Source organism: Hyaena hyaena, unplaced genomic scaffold, assembly GCF_003009895.1.
Source record: "Hyaena hyaena isolate Hyena2069 unplaced genomic scaffold, ASM300989v1 scaffold_506, whole genome shotgun sequence".
Taxonomy (NCBI): Eukaryota; Metazoa; Chordata; class Mammalia; order Carnivora; family Hyaenidae; genus Hyaena; species Hyaena hyaena.
In genome coordinates this window covers 742,827-759,969 of record NW_024081138.1, presented here as the reverse complement: position 1 = coordinate 759,969, position 17,143 = coordinate 742,827, and the positions used below count along the sequence as shown (strand labels likewise).

Sequence of the window (17,143 nt, the reverse complement as noted above, 5' to 3'; positions counted from 1 at the left end):
CTCCTGGCTGTCTCCTCCTGGATGCCCCCCCACTGCTGACTGTCCCCCCACTCCTGAGTGTCCCCCCACTGCTGACTGACCCTTCCACTCCTGAGTGCCCCCCCACTCCTGGCTGCCCTCCGCTCCTGGCTGTCCCCCACTGCTGACTGTCCCCCCCCACTCCTGAGTGCCCCCCCACTGCTGACTGTCCCCTCACTGCTTAATGCCCCCCCAACTCCTGGCTGCCCATCCCCCGCTCCTGGCTGCCCCCCCGGACTGCTGACTGTCCCCGCACTCCTGAGTGTTCCCCCACTGCTTACCCAGAACCTGGAGTTTCCCTGACATACTCTTCGGCCTCCCAGGCCGCACTCTTGCATCCGTCCAGCGTCTACTGACTCCAGTAAGCTGACTGCCCTCCCCTCCTGACTGCCTCCCCACTGCTGACTGCCCCCCACTCCTGGCTGCCCCCCCACTGCTGACTGCCCCCCCACTGCTGACTGCCCCCCCACTCCTGGCTGTCTCCCACTCCTGGATGCCCCCCCCCCACTGCTGACTGACCCACCCATTGCTGGCTGCCCACCACTGCTGGACCCCAGTGGCTCCCTGCAGATGTTAGACCCAGGGTAAGGATTAAGGGAGCTCTCTGGATTGCAAGTTCTAGACCAATGTGAAATTTGTTTCCCAGGATGGTGTTCTGAGCATCGTAGTGCATCTACTGTGAGCATTCTTTGTGGGAATTGTATGGTAACAATATTTGAATACAGTTTGAACCGTTTTGCAGAGGAGTAAAGGGTTGGAAACCACTGATTTGACCAGAGTGAAGAGGAGGAAGACTAAAGCAGAGGTTTTAGAGATGCCTCTACCCTCCCTGGTGGGGTCTGGGGGGATGATTAGTTTTTAGATGGGTAAGTTTGGCTTTTGTGAGGTACAGTTCTCAAGATAAATAAGGAAACCTGGTACACTCTGCAAGGGGACAGGAGGGCGAGAAGGTGCTACACTTATAATTCATTCTCCCTCCCTCTTCTTTTTAAAATGCACAGAAGTCTTGGTCTTTTAGGTTCTGTGCTGATGGTGGAGAGTGAAGAATACTAATGTACCAAAGAGCATGTGGAGATCAAAGCATTTAAAAATACATCTTTTCATGGAAGCTAATGGAGGACTTTCAGTTTAAATGAGATTTAAAAGTGCTGTTGTTAAGAAAAGCACATGAATGCAGAAATGTGAGTAATTTTATGGGAAGGCATTCTCCTGATTAGACTTGAGAGTGTCTGCCCTTGGCCAGTGAGTCCGGAGGCTTCTGTGGGTAGATCTATACTTTTTTTTTTGATGTCTGCCTCTGTGGAGCAGAGCGGACCCAGGGCCTGGGGGAAAGATGGCCGAACTAATTGAAATTGGAAGGCAGCCTGGCTGGCGAGTGTTCCGCTGAAAAGCACAGCCCCTAGGTACCAGTGTTGTTTTTCTACATAGTAATTTGTGGAACTGCTTTGAAAATGATAAAGTACTGTCTAAGGCTTTTAAAAAAAAATTAATGACTTCTGAAATAAGGGACTTGCTAGTGAAAATTGTAAAAATCTGAAAGATTTTCCAGGCCAATCAAATAAAAGGATGTTAACGCTGTAAGAAGACCTGTTAGTCGTTCTGATATGCAAATTTCTCCCAAAGTAGCATCCCCCCCACCCCCCAACGCCCCAGTGCTATCTGCATTTCAAATGCATATGGAAGCAGCTCGGGTCAGGAAATTCTCTAGCGCTTTGAATAATTTTTCTTCTCCCATTTTTTTTCATTAATTTCGGTAGGCTCTTGTGTCCCAGAATTCACTAGGCAATAGAATACTTGAAAAGCAAAGGGGTGCTTTGGAGGTCAATCAGAAGGACATCTTTAATTACAAGGTTTGTTGGATATAGTCCGAGGTTGTTGAGGTTTTTGTTTGCTAAGTGATTAAAAAAAAATTTTTTTTTATTTTGTTGGTTTGACTTTGTTTTGTCTTGGAAGAAAGGCAGAATTTAAATCTTGGCCGTCGTGGGTAGGTGAGTACAGTAGTTTTGCTGAAGGAAGCCACGCCTGGGCTTGTGTGTTGGCACGGCCCGGCGCTCTCTAAATTGTGAGGCCCTGGGCCTCTGTACTTGTGAAACAGGGCCTGTTCGTTCATTCCAGGGCAGGACTCCTGCTTCCCCAAAGGGGTTCTTCACACATCAGGTGTTTTTTTCCTTTCCCCCCCCCCATTAATTGTATCAGGGGGATGGGGAAGTAGCTCTAAGGTGTTAGGAAACGTATCCCTCTTAAAACTCTGGAGGATTAGATTTAACTTTTCAAAAAAATGAAGTCACATAGTCCTACTGTGTGCATTTAAGTCCGTGTTTGGGATCTCACTGGCCAGTCGTGAAGCTATATTCACCTCTTTTTCATTCGTTTTGTTTTAAGTAAAATGTCCATAGTTTACTTTTTTAAAAAAACATGTCACTTTGAAATGATTATAGCTTTCTGGGAAGTTGCAAAAATGGTAGAGAGGTCCTGTGTACTCTTCACCCATTTACCCCCATTGGTAGCATCTTACATAACCACAGTGCAATGGAACCAGGAAGTTGACATTGGTACAGTCCACAGAGTGTGGTCAGATTTCACTGGTTTTACACGCACACATTTGTGTTCGCACATATATCCCTCTATGCAGTTTTTTTTCACATGTGTAGATTCCGGTAACCACCGTCACAGTCAAGATACAGAACTATTCCATCACCTCAAGGCTGTTCCTTATGCTACTCTTTCATAGTAACATCCACTCTTCCCTCCCCTCACCCATCTCTAAACCCTGGTAACCACTAATCTCTTCTCCATCTCTATCATTTTGAGAATATTACAGAAGTAAAATCATGTGGGGAGCGCCTGGGTGGCTTATTCAGTTGGTTATCTGACTCCTGATTTTGGCTCATATCATGATCCCAAAATGGGATTGAGCCCCATGTTGGGCTCCACACTGAGCATGGAGCCTGCTTGGGATTCTCTCTCTTTCTCTCTTTCTCTTTCTCTGTCTCTCTCTCTCTCTCTCTGCCCTTCTCCCCTGCCTCTGCTCTCTTTCTTACTCTCTAAAAAAGAAAAACATAAGTTAAATAAAATCATGTGGTATATGGCCTTTTGAAATTAGCTTTTTCACTTAACAGAACACCCTTGAGATCTACTCAAGCTGTCACATTATCAATAGTCTGTTCCTTTTTATTGCTGAGTAGTATCCCATGGTATGGTTATACCACAGCTTGCCTAACCACTTACTGAAAGACATTTGGGTTGCTTCCAGTTTTGGGCTCTTACAATGGAAGTTGCTGTGAACATGTATGTACTGGGTTTTGTACAGACATGTTTTCCTTCCTGTGGGATCAATGCCCAGGAGCGTGATTTCTGGATTTTGAATGGTTAAGTGTATATTTTGTGTTTTAAGAAATTGCCGAACTGTTTTCCAGATTGGCCATACAATTTTACATTCCCACCAGCCATGTAGGAGAGATCGGCTCCCTCTGCAACTTCACCAGCACTGGTTTATTATTTTAGCTGTCCCAATAAGTGTTCTAGTCTCTTCCTGGTTTTATCTGCATTCCCTAATAGCTTATGATGTCGAACATTTTTTCTTTTCATGTGTTTATTTCCCATCTGTATCTCCTCTTTGGTGAGATGTCTATTCATGTCTTCTTGCTCCTGTCCTTAACTGGATTGGTTGTTTTTATAGTTGAGCTTTGAGAGTTCTTCATATATTCTAAAAATGAGTCCTTTGTCGGTTATATGGCTTGTGTATATATATATATATATTTTTTTTTTCCAGTGTGTAGTTTGCCTTTTTTTATCTTTTTAACAGGATCTTTTGTAGGGCAAAAGTTTTTAATTTTGATGAAGTCCAATGTATTTTTTGTTTGTTTGCTTTTTCCTTCTACGGGTTATGCTTTTGGTATCAAATCTAAGAACATTTTGCCCAGGCCTACATCCCAAAGATTTTCTCTAGCATTTTCTTTTTTAAGTTTCATAGTTTTACATCTTATATTTAAATTGTAGTTTACTTTTACCGTCTCATAAGAACTTGGCTGTCTTGCTACAGATCTTGAGAACCGTCCCTTAGGTGTCTATTATGTATTTACTGCCCTAGAAGCACACAGTTGAATCAGTCATGTTCCCACTCTTAAGAGCTCGCCCCTTGGTGGGATCACTGTGTGGACATTTCCATGTATTATGTACAGTAAAAGAGAGAAGGATGCTGTACTGTGGAGCAATGAGCAGAGAGGGCTTGCTTTGATCAGGTGGTCAGGGCTTTCCTGGGCATGTTGCCCAAGCATGGTGGGAATAAAATTGATTCTTGCCTTTGATCCAGCTTTTGGATGTCTGTGTTGCCATGAATTCTTCAGTGTGAGTTATCCTGGTTCTTGAGCACATGCTTAAAGGACTTGGGGTAAACTTGGGGTTGAGGGCTATTTTGAACTGTACGTGGCATAATAGCTTAAAAAAATGATAAAGATCCAGTACTTAAAACTCACTAACCTAAAGAGTCTGAATGAAATTAAACAGCCTCAAAATTAGAATGTGTCACAATGAAAAAAGAGGTAGTGTTTTGGATTGTTTAGGAACAGTAGACCTGGCTTGCCTTCTCAGCCCCACTTCCTCCTTGCTGTGTTATCTCAGGGCATTTGACCTGTTAAAGCCTCAGGGATGAAATGGAAACAGTTGCCTCTTGGAATTGCAGGAGGGTGAAGAAAAACAGTGCCGATATACAATGCTGGGCACACTGAAAGCATTCAGTAAATACTTGCTGCTGCTATTATTATTATTATTATTATTATTATCTTTATTACTACAGACCAATGGCTTTATGATGCTGTGTGTATTTTCATCTATCTCCATTCTCTGAGAAACTGGAACCCCAGTTCTTACAGAAACTTACCTTTTTACAGTTGGGGACATTGTATCATGTACCAAATATTATTTATCAAATGAGGTTAGAAGTTAGGGTACTCTCCGCACAATCTAGTACTGGCAATAAAATAAACCTTTTTCTCCTGGCTGTAAACCCAGATTTTCTGAGTAAAAAAGAGTTTCCTCTCTGCCCCAGCCACAGGAGGCTGGAGGTCTGTGTACGGAGTTTACAGAGCCTGTTAGCCGAGGTGTACAGTAGGTCAGGGCTGATGTCACCAGGATGCTTCACAACCAGCAGTTTCCTTTCCGCTCCCTTGATGACCGAGTTGTTTGTGGCCCAGAGGAAATGGAATGGACCTTAGACGTCTACTTCTAGAGCAGTGCCTGTGAAATGGGGGTGAACGTCAGCCTCACCCACATGATGGCGTGTTTGAACAAAACAGACCGTGAGCCCTGCCCCCAAAGTTTTGTTTCTGTTAGTTCTTAAGGGGCCAGAGAATTTAAATTCCTAACAAGCTTCCAAGTGATGTTGTTCCTGCTGGTCCTGGGACCATACTTTGGGAACTAGTATTTTAGGGCATAGTCTCCTTTTCATTGGACCTCGACTGAGGTGCTTAACTCTTTGGAACCGCGTGTGTTCATGTTTAAACGAAGGAGACTGAGATCGATTGATTTCTAATTTTTTAAAATGTTTTATTTATTTCTGCGAGGGAGACAGCATGAGCAGGGGAGGGGCAGAGAGAGAGAGGGAGACACAGAATCTGAAACAGGCTCCAGGCTCTGAGCTGTCAGCACAGAGCCCGACGCGGGGCTGGAACCCACGAACCTTGAGATCATGACCTGAGCCTAAGTCGAACGCTTAACCCACTGAGCCACCTAGACGTCCTGAGATCGATTGATTTCTAAGGTGACGAGTTGATCTGCATAACCAAGTGCTCAGTTCTAATCACTCTTCTACACCTTCCCCATTTCCAACGCTGACTTTCCTTTCTCTCGATTGTCTTTTATCCCCCTCAGTCCTTGGGAGATAGCCTGAGGTAAGGTGTGTGGTTACTATACACAAGCCATATTGCCTTGGCGAAGTCGCTTAACCTCTGTAAGATGAATGTGCTGACTCAGTACTTCCAGCATAAGGTAATTGTGAGGCTCCAGTGAGATAATGCATGTGAAAGGACTAAATACAAGGTAGAGCATGGTGCAAAATTCATTTATTATTTTGAGCATCCTTGATTGCCCTTTAGGACAGTATCCTTGGACTTGGGGATGGACTGCTTCTCTTGATGCTGAATTTCACACTGCTGCTGGGGGGCTTGTAAAGTCTGCATGAAATCTGCAGGGCCTTCATGGAGAGGTTCCCACAGTAAATGGAGGGTTGTGGTAGGGTCTCTGAGCGCTTTCCAAATAGATATTTGATGTGTGGATATGGTAATGACCAAGGAAGACTTGAGTGCTGGAAAATAGCTTGAATACTTGCTGGACTGTTCAGAGTCCACTTCCTCACAGTAGAGAAATATAATTCCATGAAATTTTTTCCAGGCATCTTTGCAAGATGTGATCTGTCCACTGTTTTTTTTTTTGTTTGCTTTTTTTTTTTTTTTTTTTGGTGGGGGCGGGGATAGGGAGAGTCAGAGAGAGAGAGAGAGGGAGAGAAAATCTTAAGCAGGCTCCATGCCCAGCACGGATCCTGATGCAGGGCTCCATCCCATGAACCGCAAGATCATGACCTAAGCCGAAATCAAGAGCCAGACCCTTAACTGACTGAGTCATCCAGGTGCCCCTGACCCCCATCAATTTTTATTTTTTGAGTTCTGGGTTTACACTATCCACAGTAACCATTAGCCACATGTGGCTATCAAAGTTGATTAAAAGTCAGTGAACTAAAAATCCTCAGTCCTATTAGCCACAGTTCATATGCCTACTACCATTTCCATCACTGCAATGAGTTCCATTGGCCAGTGCCGTGCTAGAGACATGTTGGCCCCAGTTTGATTGACAGCATCATTATCGGGCTTTGTAGGATGGGAAGGTGACACATTTTTGACGGACATGAATCCCTTCTCCCTTAAACTCCTGTGTGGGACTGAATGGGAGAGGAGACCACAGGGCAAACCCTCTGCCAACCTGAACCTCGTCTTTGGAGGCTCATTTCATTTGCAGGGTGGGTCAGCAAGGCATTTGCGATATGCCGGGAGTAGATAGAGCTTTCCAGGTTCTCCGGCTGTTATCAGGAGGCATCTACTGTTCCCAGGGATGCTTGTGGCTTTGGTTCTGCTCCTGGGATTCTCCCAGGTCCTTGAGAGAAGCAAATAGAAAAACCAGTGTGGAGTTAGCACTGAGAGGTTCTGGGGAGGATCTTGAGCCAGCCTGGACTCCTCCACCTTGGGTCTGTTCCACTGTTGAACCAGCCTTTGTTGGTGCAAGGCGGGGGGCGGGCCTTTGCTCATCCCTGCCGGTGTCTGGGCTTGCTCAGATGCCGTTCCACACTGCATCATCCTAATTGTTGCCTCCTTTGAAAGTTCTGTAAACTGTAAGGTTCCTTTCCCTGCCTCACATCCAGCTCCTGTGGTCAGCCTCCCAAACATATCTCGCGTGCCTTCCTTTCTTTTGCACATGTATGCCCCAGCCAGTGAGGCACTCATTACCCGGCCCCGGAATCCCGGGCTTGCCACACAACAGATCTTCCTGCTTCTGTTCTTTCACACTGCTTCTCATCTACTCTTTCTTTCCTCCACCCTTCTCAGAACAGGCAGAGCAAGAACAAGGATGATAGATATCTTGTCTTCCAGGCGGCTGTGCTTCCTGCTTCCTGTGTTAGGTGGGGCTGTGCTTGTGCCCTGTGGCCCTGGGCCAGGGAGGAAGGAGGGAGCTCACATTTACCTGCTGCTTCTCAGCCGTGAGGGCTGCTCTGCTTTGTGTGACCCAGGAACGTGACCCCCAAAGGCAGGTGTGATGCCGGCCTTTCCCTTCTGGACGGGAAGTGTACTCTGAAGGCCTCTGGGAACCAAGTTTCTTCTGAGTAAGCTCCCTCTGTCTGGGGGCTTGGGGGCAAGGGGTAGGTGTGAAATTCTCTGGCAAGGCCCTGTTTGCCGAGGGACCAGTCTCTAACTATCACTGCAGCTTGGTTGATTTCTCATGCTGGTTATGTGGGAAGAAGTTGAAAGATATAAGGGCCAATAAGATTGCCTGCCTGGGATCTTCTTTTTGAACGATGGGGGATAAAAGAGGAGGAAAAATAGAAAAAGTGGCTAGGAAACATGCTTTCAGAATTTTGGAAACCAGTGGATGCAATACCTAAGAGGTTGCATTAAATTCATAGCAGAGAACATGTAACGCCAGTTTAGCTCTTTTATCTAGAAGAGTGGAATAAAGTGCCTTCTGAAATCACAATAGCTTAAATTAAGACACCTGGGAAATTAATGTAAACAGCATCACAAAACCATTTACACAAACCTTAAATATAACGGGGGTGTCAGAGAATAAGCAGGAGGTTTGCTAAAGGACACAACCTGTGTGACTTAACTTCCTGTGGTGGTGACTGGCCTGACAGATCATAAATGAGCGGTAGTGGCATGGAAAGTGGGGAGTACTATTACTTGAGCTAACTTTGAGATTTGATCCTGTAAAATATTCATCCAAAAAAAAAAAATGAAGACTATAGAGTCCTTAGAGACCTTATAAGGTCTAAAAAAAGTTTACTCTGCGATATGGATTATCTCAGTTCTGCGCTTAGAGATAAAAGTTTCTGAATTTCTGAAGTTTCTTACCTTCTACTTTTTCCAAAAGAGATTCTGGGAATTCGGAGACAACAGTTGGAATGAATGCAAATAGTTATATTTTAATGGCCTTTATTAAGTGGCTAAGATCACTTTATTAGTTTAGGAACGTAAAATGTGTTATGTGTGATTAAACTTGCTCATAAGGTGAACAGATTTTGTAGAATGAAGTTTTGTAGTTAGGCAATAATCACGAATATTCTAATTGAATTTACTTTGAAATATTTTCAGCTTCTCTTAAGGAAGGTACATGTTGAACATTAGGGAGCATGACATTTCTCATTTGGGGGCAGACTATAAATGAGGCAGAAATTGGGTTACAGAAGCATTCAGTGCTCAGTAAATATTTGGTGAACGAGTAACTCTGGACTGCATAAGTCCCTACTGAAGTGGAAAATTTGATACAGGAAAGGACGCAGTCCTCCGTCTGCCATTTGAGGCTCAGTGACGTGCCCGGAACTGGACGAGGCATGGGGTATGTGTCCTCTGCTCCCATGGAATTAATATTCTAAAAGGGATGTAATGGAGTGCGGTGTTAGAAAACAGAAGGCAGATGAACTGGGTTTATTCTGCTCTATGGAGACAAGAAACAATTTCTAATTGCCTTTCAAGTATTTTATCCTCACCGTGAACTGATTAAGAGGGAATGGGTTTAAATTACAGGTATCATGACTTCTAGAAGCATGAGAAGACTTCCATGATGGGGAGCTTGGGGAGGACCTGTGGGTTTTAGATGCAACCAAGTAATTACTAGAAGCGTGCGGGTGTCTTATTCTAGAAATCTCTTTACATTGGGTGAGGGCAGTTTCATGTCCTGTATGACTGTGGGAGGTGGGTCTAATGGCACAGAGGTGTTCATCTGTGGAGCTTTTGACGAGCTTCGGGAAGTTCGCGTGGCTGGAATGGTGGCTGTCATGTATAACCAAGACCAGATTCAGTAGGTTCTCACAGCTGAGGGAGAGGAACCCTGTAGGCTACCAGGTGGAGGTGTGTCAGGGGGTCATATGAGACATGTTCTGTGGCAACAGCCCAGATTGTGTCTACATTTGCCTTTCAGCTTCCTCTTTGATTTGAGTGGGTTGTACAATCCGGGAAGAATGGTGGAAAATTAGTGCTGATTATGCATGATGATTTGTTTGCAAAGTCTGCCTTATGTAATCATATCTATGGTTAAATCAAATGCTAGAAATATAGAATATAATCAAATACTAGAGAAAGTATTTAGGACTCTATGACGTGTTGTTTGCTCTTTCAGTTTAAACAGTTAAACAGGACAAAAACCTGGACTCTTAGTTCTGTTTATCCTGCAACTTTACTGAATTCATGTCAGTTTGTTTTTTCACTTACCTGTTCTAATAGTTGTTGTTGTTGTTGTTGTTGTTTGGTGGAGTCTTTAGGGTTTTCTCTATATAGTATCATATCATCTGCACATAGTAACAGTTTTACTTCTTATCAACTTGGATGCCTTTTATTTCTTTTTCTTGTCTGATTGCTGCAGCTAGGACTTCCAGTACCGTGTTTAATAACAGTGGTAAGAGAGGACATTCTTGTCTTTTTCCTGATCTCAGAGGAAAAGCTCACAGCTTTTCACTATTGAGTATGATGCATTTATCAGTAACTATGTATCTCCATTTAAACAAAGCTTAAAGCTCATCAGTACAGCAGTGAAATCAATGCTTACGCTAATGACCTTTGTGTTTGATTCAGACCTGAGATTCTCAGTCTCCGGAGATGTTCATTATGGAATATTCACTATGGAACAAGAAGAGAGGTTTATTTCTTCTTATTTGTAATGCTTAGAAGAGAAGACAAATTGTTTCCACTCCCCTGTAACCTCCTAATAACTACCCGCCTTGTCCTTCTAGCTGAAGAGGAGTTTCCTAGGCAGCTGAGGGCATTCAGGTTAGAGCCTGGTACCTGATACCTTCTCCAGGTCCACCTAGACCTTGACTTGTATGCCTGAGTGACAGATAAGTTAGGAATTTTAGAGAGCCTTTGGATAACACCATGTATTCTTTCATTTTCGTCTTTGATAGTAGGAATGGACCATTAAGCTTATTTTTAGAGAAACCGTATATTTTTTAAATGCTTACTTTTGAGAGAGAAGAGCAGGGGAGGGACAGAGAGAGAGGTGGACAGAGGATCTGAAGCCTGCTCTTTGCTAACAGTTGACAGGCTTGTGCTGGGCTCCAATGCACGAACTGTGAGATCATGACCTGAAACAAAGTCAGACGCTTAATGGACTGAACCACCCAGGTCCCCTGGAGAAATTGTATATTTTAAGACCTCTCAACCCAAGTGCTTAGAAAATTGAAAGTGTAATTTTAGTCTAGTTTGTCAATCAGCTGAACAGTCTGACAAAACTTTAAATGTCTTCATCTTTGATCTGCTTCAGCATCCTGCTGTTTTTAAAAAGCTCACTGATTTGATCATTTCTTGAAAGTGAATTTTATATTCTTGATTCCTGTTCCATTTCCCCACTCGGATGAAAAAATAAAAAGCTAAAACTTACTGAGCACTTATCGTGTGCTGGAACACTGCTCATAGCCCTTTGCATTATCTTATGTACTCTTTATAACGGCCCTAAGTAAGGTCCAATTACTGTTTCCCTTTCCTGATGAGGTAAGGGGCACCAAGAAGTTAACTCATTTGCTCAATTCTTGAAGCTAATAAATCACAGAGCCTGGATTCTTAGATTGTTTAAGAAGCAGATTTGCCAAAACAAAGCAAAACAAATTGGCCTTCCCCCCGTCCCCCTTTCCGTTTGGTAGATGCTCTCTCCTCCACCTTTGTTGTTCTTTAAATCTTTTAATACTCTGGTCTTTTGGCCTGATAGCATCACTCTCTTCTCTTCCCTCATCATGTCTTAACATCCTTCCCTTTGTCCCAGGATTGCCTGACTTCCTGCCGGGCAAGTTATTACAGTTTCTTTTCTCTTCACCTCCTAAAAGTAATCTCTTGGAGGCCTTTTCTCCAGTGAAGTATGATTGTTGATTTGTATTCCCTTTTATAAAAATCCCTCAAGGGCAAGAAGATGCATTCATGGGCAGGTGTTTTCTAGAGAGGCTGCAGCCTCTCCTCTGATACGTTTTCTTTAGTTATTGGAGTCTGTTCGTCTGACAGGTAGAGTTCACGCTATCTTTACATCAAAGGGTCTCTGTGGGCCTTCAAGTCTCCCCACTTCCAGGGACTGTGGGCACCTTCCTTTGCCCAAGCGGGGAGGTGACTCCCTCTCAGTTGTAACTGGTTTTGTAGCCATTTTCATCTTAAAGGTCTCTTTAAGTTTCACACGTTTTGGTCCCTTCTCCACAGAGGAGGCTATAGAACAGAAAGCCACATTTCTCAAAGTGTGCTCTGTGGAACCCTGGGGGGAGGGGCAGTTCCTGAGTCCGAAAAACTATCTTCATAATAACACGATGACATGTGCTTCTTCCACCGTACTGACATTTGTACTGATGGTACAAAAGCAGTGTTGGGTAGAACTTTGCATGGATCAAGGCAGTGGCACTGACTGTACCAGTGGTCTGTCTGCCCCTTACCAGCACACACTGTATTAAATCTACACCTCAGGTGCACCTTTTTTTTTTAATGGTTTTTATTTTTAAAAATTTTTAAAAATATAGTTTATTGTCAAGTTGGTTTCCATATAACACCCAGTGCTCATCCCAACAAGTGCTCTCCTCCATGCTCATCACCCCCCTTCCCCTCTCCCCCACCCATCATAAATCACCAGTTTGTTCTCAGTATTTAAGAGTCTCTTATGGTTTGCCTCTCTCCCTCTCATTAAATATTTTTCCCCTCCCCTTCCCCTGTAGTCCTCTGTTAAGTTTCTCCTGTTCCACATGAGTGAAAACATATGCTATCTGTCCTTCTCTGCCTGACTTATTTCACTCAGCATAACACCCTCAAGGTCCATCCATGTTGCTACACATGGCCAGATTTCATTCTTTCTCATTGCCATGTAGTATTCCATCATATAGATAAACCACATCTTCTTGATCCATTCGTCCGTTGATGGACACTGAGGCTCTTTCCATGTTTTTGCTCTTTTAACGAGTGCTGCTATGAACATTGGGGTCCATGTGCCCCTATGCATCAGCACTCCTGTATCCCTTGGGTAAATTCCTAGCAGTCAGGTGCACCTTTTTAATGCCTTGTGTGATGAATGGAAAACATACAGGAAGTGCTTCTGCTGCACCGAGAGGGAGCTCTTAGGCACCTGAGTGGGGAGCTTAGGTAGAGGCTCTTCTGATGGGACGCCGTTTGTAGTTGAGAGAACGACCAACACACGGGTAGTTCTGAGTTCTTGGTTTACTGGGGATTTGCTAGATGTTTTCTCAGAAATGAACACAGGGAGTCTGGTCACTGCAAGAAAACCAGTGGACACTCTTTATTGCCAGTGATCAAACTCAGGCTTTCCTATCAAAACTGGAATTTTGGAAAACTTGGATTTGCCACCGTGAACTTGACAACTTCCTAAAATGCAAAAGACTTTTCTGATGATTGCAATCCATGGTGTATTAACAAAAGTGATTTTGTTGATATTACATACCTGAGATATTTGCATGTGTGGAGGATGTGCATGGTGCAGTGAATTATGGTTTTCCAAAGGACCAGTGTATAAAATTATGAAATTATGGAAAAGAGAGCTCTCTCCAAAGTGAGAGATGGACCAATAGATTTTAATGTACTAGAATATAGAGAAATATCCAAGGCAGGATCACTGAAGGGTTTTATAGTTCACACTGCAACCACCTTTAAGAAATTAGTACTTGTTGAGTTTGGATGTAGTTTCAAAGAACAGTCAAAATTATCTGGAATGGCTATCACAATACTCCTCCTTTTTCCAATTATGTATTAGAATGAGGCCACATTTCCTTCATTTTCTTCAACTAAAAATCCTACAGCAATAGATTGACAGCAGAGCCGATATGAGAATCTAGCAGTCTAGTAAGCCTGACCTTAAAGAAACCTGCAAAATCATAAAATAATACTGTTCTCACTGCTTTTTGTCTCAGTAATGAGTTTTCATAAAAATGTTTCATGTAACTTAGAATGGGTTTATTATTGTTGTTTTTAAATGAATTAGCATATATTTTAAGATTTCTCAGTTTCCATTTCTAATATAGTAATTAGGGATAGATATGGCTCACAGAAACAAAAGCTTATTGGGTCCTCAGTAATTTTTAAGAGTGTGAAGAGATCCTAAAATGAAAAAGTTTGGACACTGTTGGTGGAGTGATAAACACTATACACTCTGGAGCCAGGCCAGCTGGGCTTGAACCCTGGTTTTGCCCTTTATTAATTGTGTGACTTGACGCAAGTTCTTCTTAGTGCCTTAATTTCTGCATCTGAGAAGTGAGGATAATCCTCATAAAGTTGTGAATGCCATGAAGTCAGTGTGTGTGCATTCTTTTAGACCTAGGGAGAAGCTCTGTACCTCTTGACAGATTGTTTTAGAGAGGTGTCCATGACCCAAAACAATGAGGCCAAAGAGAAGAAAGAGGTAAGTATAGCCGCTAAGCACAGTTACAGATCCAGCTGTGTGTGTCCCGAGATGGACCCGGACACTGGTGTCCCTGCTCGCCAGTCCGTGCTACCTTGAGCCTGCCTGCATCACCACGTTGGTGCACTGTTGGGCAGTTGTCTGCCTCCCTCACTGGCCTGGTGGATTTGGGTTCCCATACCAGGCACTATCTTTCCCTTGGCAGATCCTTAATGTCACAGATCTTTGTGGAATGAGTGAGCAAATGAATGAATGAATGGATGGATTGATGGACGGATGGATGAATTAGTGAGTACATCTGCATTTTGCTGCTAATCAAGTTCACAGACCCATAATCTTTTGAAACATACGGGAATTATAAGGAAGCCAAATACTACTACAAGTATCTAGGTGTTTTAAAAGTATTGCTTAAATTCTGTGGAATGCTTTGGAACAGTCAAAGCTGAATGTGCATCTTAGCCTTATGGCTGTGTGCTGTGTGACCCAGAGCGTGTCATTTATGGTATTTTTAGGTAAAAAGGAGATGATCAGACCTGATTCTCAGAGGTGTGAGAATTACCTAAGATAATGTTTTTATCATGTATTGCTTGATAAATGTTATGTTCTTTGCCTTCCTTCCCTGTAAAATTAGATAACTGCTTATCTTACATTTACATGACTGTGGCATAGCTGGCTGTGTGATTTTTGAATTTCAGATTTAGCGAGCATTTATCCTATAATATGGTAGGCATTTTCTCAGGCTTTATCTCATCATGTTGAATTAGATGTATTAAAAACATTTTTTTTAATGTGTATTTAGTTTTGAGAGAAACAGAGAGGCAGAGCATGAGCAGGGGAGGGGCAGAGAGAGAGGGAGACGCAGAATCCGAAGCTGACTCTGGGCTCTGAGCTGTCAGCACAGAGCCTGATGCAGGGCTCGAACCCACAGCCTGTGAGATCATGACCTGAGTCATAGTTGGCCGCTTAACTGACTGAGCCACCCAGGCGCCCCTAGATGTATCTTTTGGTATAATCACTTTATTGTATCTTTATAACAATATTTTAGATGTAGCTGAAATAGCCATATTCTCTTACCCGGTCATTCAGGTTAGCAATTAGGAAACAGAAGGGCATTAAGATTCTTGACTGTGAATCTGAATTTATTAAAAATACCAAATTTACACAAAGAATCGTTACCAAAAGAATCAGTGCAGACTGATTGGTTTATTTTTTTTAGAAAGAGTCATTTACTTAATCATTTGGGTTCATCAGATCCATCATGTTTTGGTTTCAAGTGTGATTGATTTACCAAATTTCAGTTTGTCACCACTTTTTTGGAGTGCATATGTTCTATCAGAACGTGTAGGGCAGAGAAGTATAAGCCTCTTTACCTGACTCCATATTCAAATCAGTTGTGAAGTGAGGCCAAAATATATTTGGTCTGCACTTGTGGAGATCCTGATGTTACAGGTCTGACATGGAGCTTGGAAGTGACATGTGGCACGAGAGTGACTGATGCAGGATAGGCTTGGGATTCATTGCTAAAGCAGAGACCCCATCGTGAAACTAGTAAGTGGTCACACGGAAGCGATGGGGAGGGTGGCTTCGTCAGTTGCCTTGATGTTCTGGTGATTGGCAGGGAGTGTGCTATTATTACTCTAAGCTTTTATGAAAAAGAGCACAAATGAAATAGTTCTGGATGCTTCTCTGCCTCACAGAGTCAGGGAAAGAACCTTTCCCAGTACCTTTCCCTATTCTCTACAAGCAAGAGCGTATCACTAAAACTCTCCTGATTTTCATGTAATTAGTCAGGAAAAGAGGACTCAGAATTAAATGTGCATTATTGAGGGGTTTTTGGAAGGCAGAAAGGCGTTGCAAAAAGAGCTTTGATTTTGTCTGTGCTGCTGGCCAGCTCTGTGCCTCTGGGCATTACTTAACCACTGTGAGCCTAGTATCCCTTTCTACAAAATGGAAATTGGGTGGTGATAATTACACATGATGACTTTTATATCATCCCTATAGCCCTCAATAAGTGGTAGCTCCTTCCACTATTGATTATACTCTTGTTACTAAAGGGATGTTCAGTTTTGGGGGAACATTGGTTGCTTTAAATTATGAAGTCCAGTTGTGAGTCAACATTGATGTCTGAGGGAGGTGAGGACGAGAAGACTCAGTCCCTGTGAGAGATGCTAACAGGATGGGGTGTGGGGTGCAGGGTGCAGGGGAGAGGAGCTGGAGGAATCTGGAGGCGGGTCTGAGCCACTCCCCTCCTGTGTGGCCCAGAGAGGGAGGCTTTAGAAGCACAATTACGCATTCATGTTGCCATCGTTATGTCTTGGGGTTTATTTTAAGGCTTCTCATCCTGTTTGTTTTCCATTGTTCAGAAAATATTAAGTACTTACTGTCCACCTGCAGTGATAGAAACACACTGAAGCAATGGAACTCACATGCCAGTCATTTTTTTTTCTCAGTGGGAACATAATGTGTGCCAGGACCACCCAAAAGAATACCTTTCTGATCCTGAGATTGATTAAAGATTAAGTTTCACTTATTTAATTAAATATAGGGCTTATTTATTAAAACGTACATACATAGTTCTAGAGATTGACTTTATAGCGTAGTGCCTGTAGCTAACAATACTGTAATTTTTATACTTAAAACTTGCTAAGATGGTAGATAGTATGTTAAATATTCTTACCACACACACACACACACATTAATAAAGGTGGTGGGAGAGGACTTAGAGAGGTGATGAATATATCTGTGGTCTCTGATGGTGATGGCTTCATGTGTGGATACTTATCCCCAAACTCGTCAAGTTGTATATGTTAAATTTGTACTTTTTTGAATTATCCATTTTTAAAAAAAATTATTTATTTAGAGAGAGAGTGTGAGTAGGGGAGAGACCGAGGGAGAAAGAGAATCCCAAGCAGGCTCTGTGCTGTCAGTGCAGAGCCCAACACTGAGCTCCCTCATAACTTCAGTCAAAATCAGGAGTCAGATGATTAATCGCCCC

The 17,143-nt window shown here is 43.0% G+C and overlaps 1 protein-coding gene across 6 annotated transcripts in view; it reads left to right on the top strand.

Annotated features, from left to right (window-relative positions):
- AMOTL1 (angiomotin like 1) overlaps positions 1-17,143 on the top strand; it is a 133,784-nt gene that overhangs the window by 35,803 nt on the left and 80,838 nt on the right. Inside the window, exon 1 of one of the 6 annotated variants that reach the window (XM_039254986.1) lies at positions 7,743-7,885. The exons of 4 other annotated variants lie outside the window; for them this stretch is intronic. The gene's annotated coding sequence lies outside the window, so the exon portion shown is untranslated. Of the gene's footprint in view, positions 1-7,742; positions 7,922-17,143 lie in introns of those variants that run through there. One more of the 6 variants, XM_039254988.1, reaches the window with a different exon arrangement.